Genomic DNA, 5,013 nt, shown 5'->3' with positions numbered 1-5,013 from the left:
GGTAAGTCCTCACTGAAAATCAACTTGTATCCTTATGCATAACTGATTTTTCTGATTACGAAACTATTGCATATTCATAGGAAGTTTTTCAAAAATTTAGAAAATGATAAAAAGAAAATGGCAATCACATGTATTCTCAGTACCCAAAGAAAATCACTGCAGACCTGTTATGTTTCCTTTTGGGTTCTGCTTCTTTTGCTTAATATTATATTGTAAGTTCTTCCCATGTCATTAATTAATTGAAACCATTTTAATGGCAGTATATAATTCTATCACATGCAATTAAAAAAATGTAATGCAAAATAATTTAACTAGTTATACTGGACATTAGGCCAATTTAAAGTTTTTTTCTGTTATTTTAATTTTTTTAATCCTCATAGCAGGGTATATTTATTGATTTGAGAGAGAGGGGAAGGGGATGAGAAAGAGAGAGAAAGAGAAAAACATCGATCAGTTTACTCCAACCGTGGATCAAACCCACAGCCTAGGTTTGTGCCCTGACCAGAGATCGAACCCACAACTATTCAGTGTATGAGATGACATTCCAACCAACTGAGCCACCCAGCTAGGGCCTGCTATTTTATAATGTGCTTCAATTATTATCTTTGCTCTTAAATCCTGAAGGTTTCCTGATGGCATTAGCAGCAACATCTCAAGGGTCTATATTTCCCATTCTTTCCCCTCGCACCCATGCTCCACGCTCCTCTGGGCTCTTTCTTGGGCTCCCATGTACCTCTGGGATCCAGTCCAGTTGCCTGAGCATGGGCATCTGGGGGCTTTCCAAGCCTGATTCTAACTCGTGTCCTGCCTCATTTTCGTCACTGCTTCTGGACACTGACTGTGCCCCAAACACAGCGTTTCCAATCGCCACACTGTCATACCCTGCCTGGGATGCCAGGCTGTCTGCCTGTGGAAACCCTCTTGGATCTCCCGGGCCCCTCCCAGAATGACCTGCCCCCTGCTGTGCGATGCCGAGTGCTTCTCTCCGCACGGGGCACACTGTGCTGTGATGTTTCTTTTGTCTGCCTCTTTCTCTTCTTTAAGTATATTTTATTGATTATGCTAATATAGTTGTCCCATTTTTTTCACCCTTTATTCCCCTCTGCCCTGCATACCTTCTCCCACCAGCATTTCCTTTCCTTAGTACATGTCCATGGGTTGTACATATAAGTTCTTTGGCCTCTCCATTTCCTATATTATTCTTAACCTCCTCTGTCTTTTTTGTACCTACCAATTAGGTTCTTTTCTTTTTTTTTTTTTTTTGGCCTGCCTCTTTCCTCTGCTATTCTGTGAGTGCCATGGGGGTGAGGACTGCCTGGCATAGTGCCTGGTATGTAAGATGGGTGTTGGTTCAAAGAGCAGTCACTAGAAACTTACAGAAGCGGCAGACACTTAGTCGTCTCAAATAAGCAGCACCACCTCCTGGACATCAGCTGTTGTGACAGGAGCCGCATCTGAATCTGACCGTGTCTCATGACCTCTATCCGCTGTGCCCTCCTTAGAACAAACCACTCTCAGATTCCACACCTGGCTCATAGCTGGAGACTCTTGCCTTCTCTCTTCTGCCCTCCTCCCCCTCCAACAAGTAGCCAGAGTGAACCCATTCACGTGGCAAAATCACATCAATCCCCCCACTGAAATGCTACCAAATGGGTCCCCTCACACATAGGCTAAAACCAAGGCCCGCACAACAGCCCCATGCTATCTGGCAGCCCTCTGCCTCTCTGTTCTCATTTCCTATGCATCATTCCCCTGCTCACTCCATTCCAACCACGGTGTTCCTTGAACACACACCGAGAACACTCCTGCCTCAGGGCCTGTGACTTTGCTGCACCTCTCCCAGCACCCACATGGCTCACCCTGGTTGCGTTCAGCTTTCTGCTGCGATATCAGCTCCACAGAGAGGGCACCTCTGAGCACCTCCTCGGATACAGTGCGGCGGGCCTCACCTGGCCACTCTGCCACACTCCTCACCTGCCATCCCTTTGTCCTGCTTTCCTTTTCTTCAAAGCCCTTATCATTGCTATTATTTTAATGATCTTTTTATTTATCATCTGACCCCTCCCAAGCCGGTGTAAGCTCTGTGAGGGAAAGGACCCCACGTGTTTTGTTCCCTGCTCTATCCCCAGTTCCTGGAGCTGTGCCCAACATCCAGTTGTCACGTGAGAAATATTAATATTTGCTGAGTGAGTGAACAGATGGATGAATGAATGAATGAATGAGGAGACTGCTTCGCCATATCCCAGAGGACAAGGGAGGTTCACGTTTCTGGGGAGAACAAGGAGTGGAATCTGGAGGATGACTTCAGTCCAGGCAAAATCCCCCTCTTACAAATTTATCCCTTTAGAAAGGCATCAATTCTGAGGTGTCTTCATACATACTGTGTCACTGTGCTGGTTTTAAAAAGACGTCCACACATTTCTGGGTACCTCTCCCTTCAAAAGGTGCAACTCATACCCCGGCCCTCAAGAGTGTGAGAGGACAAAGTCACTTGCTCCTAACAGACTGAAACGATGGTGTGTCTCTTTTGAGACACGCTCTATGACCGTGGCAAGGCACTGAAGCCTGCAGGCAACAGCCGTGAGGCACTGAAGCTCGCCCACAGACATGGGAGTGCGCCAGCCCCCAGCCCCGGCTGAGCCTTCGGACAACTGCGGCTCTAGCCAACTGCTTGACAGCGACCTCATGGGAGCCCCTGAGCCGGGACCACCGGGCCAAGCTGCTCCTGCCTGTGTCACAGGTCACTGACCTGTGACATGATGCGTTTGTCTTTTGGGGATAACTCGTTACATAGGAATTGGCTAATACACAGTCATCACGCTCTGTCTGCTTCCCACAATAACTCATCTGCACCCCTAGTATTTGCCTTTCCAGTGGCTTTCTGTAACACGAGTCCCTCACCTTACTGCCGGCAGCAGAAGCTGGGAGGGGCATGTGGCCAGTCCCTTCCAGGCGTCAACAGTGTGGGGCGAGTAGTGAAAAGGACACAGGCTTCTGGGTGGACCTGGGATGGCTTTCCTCTCCCCTGCCAACTGAGATCTGACTCCTGTCATTTAACATTTCAGAGACTCCTGTTTAGGTCATTTATGAAGTGGTAATAGCAAGACAGTCAGGCATGTGGCACAGATGATGGAGGTAAGTTCTGCCCACTACTTAGCATAAGTGTACAGACCACAGTGCTTCCTTCTTCCTGCAGCTCATGGTGTCAGGGCCTGCCCAGACTGCCACCATCTCAGAAATGCCAGCCACTTACACAAGACTCAGGTGTGGGCTCCCAGGCTTCATCCTCAGACAGGTGTGGACTTTCTGTGACGCCAGTCCAATTCAATAATCATGACCCCTCATTTACGTGGTCTCCTTCTAAGGCCCTGGACCTAATTTTATATTCTTTTTCCTGAAGAGGGGTTCCCAATCACAAAGAAAACATACAGACTCTATGGGATGCAATTAAAGCAGTGATAAGAAAATTCACTGTACTAAACATATTGATCAATAAAAATAAAATAATAAAATAAAATAAATTAAAAGACTGTAAAAACACAACAAAGTAAACCAAAAGAAAGCAAAAAAAATAATAAAGATAAAAGCAGAAATTAATGAGAAAGAATAGAGATACAGTAAATGTAATTAGTAATAAAATCATAGTTTTTTAAAAATTAACAAACTAAGCAAGTCATTAGGCTAACTTAATCAAGAAAAATAGAAAACATAAATATACAAAATAAAAATGACAGGGAGAATAACTATTGGAACAGAAGAAAAATTTAGAATTATAAGAAACTACAAACTTCATGCAAGTAAGTTTGAAAAATGAGATAAAATGGGTAATTTCCCAAGAAAATAAAAATGATCAAAATGTACCCCATTAGAGTTAGAAAGTTTCAACAGATCAGTTCCATAGAAGAATTAGAGAAACTTATTAAGGAACTATCTTGCACAAAAGCAGCAAACCCAGACACTTTCACAAAAAATTTTTATCATACCTTCAAAGAGCCAATAACACAACGCTCTATAAAATATTCCAGAGCAGCAAAACAAAAGAAAAATTTCCATTCATTTTATTATGCAAATACAGGATGGAACAAAAGTAGGTTACAGTTGTGAGTACAAGAGTTTATTGTATTATTATTTATTAATTATTGTATTATTTTCTATAGAAACAACTGTAAACCTACTTTTGCCCCACCTTTATCATGCTGATACCTAACCAGATACAATATAAAAAATACACAGACCCATATCATTCATAAATATCATTGCAAAATTTCTAAATAAGATATCAGCAAACTGAATGAATCTAATGTTACATTAAGAAAATAATACACCATGAATAAGTGAGATTTATTCAATAATGCAAGCAAGGCTGGTTCACTATTAAAAATCCATTAATATAGTAGAACTTTTAAAACTCTAAGGGGAAAAATCATGATTATCTCTATTGATGCTGAGAAAAATTAAACATTTCCTTCACAAAAGAAAAAAAACACTCAAGAACTTTGGAACCGAAGTACCCTCTCTTAACACGATAGAATATATATCCTTTCATCCTAAAGGGGAAGCATCAGAGAGGCATGTCTCCTACACTCAGAAATAAAGCAAGGATGTCCACTAACTATACTGCTCTTCAACATTTTACTAGAGATAAAAGCCAATGCAATTAGACAAGAGAAATCAAGTCAAGTCATAAGAACTGGTGACTTGTAAGGGTTACTGTGAAGATCCTCTGAACTAAGTTAATAAGACAGCTCTGGAAGGACTCACAGTAAATGTTAGTCATTGTTACTATTTTTAAGTGGTGCATTGGTGTTAATGTTTCACTTCCTTAAGAGTTCCTGTGGTGGGTTTCCTTTACTTTCCCATAATCCCATGCTGCCACAGTCCAGGAAAGAGTAAGCAATCTGTTATGACAGAAGGCAGAAGAGGTAGGTAAAGGTCTAGCATTATGACATTTTCAGTTTGTGAAATCTTAAGCAAATTAATTTACCTCTCTGAACACTCTGCTCCTATCTATAA

Source organism: Phyllostomus hastatus, unplaced genomic scaffold (genome assembly GCF_019186645.2).
Source record: "Phyllostomus hastatus isolate PE091 unplaced genomic scaffold, TTU_PhHast_1.1 phas_contig_34, whole genome shotgun sequence".
NCBI lineage: Eukaryota > Metazoa > Chordata > Mammalia > Chiroptera > Phyllostomidae > Phyllostomus > Phyllostomus hastatus.
This window is presented reverse-complemented; position numbering follows the sequence as displayed.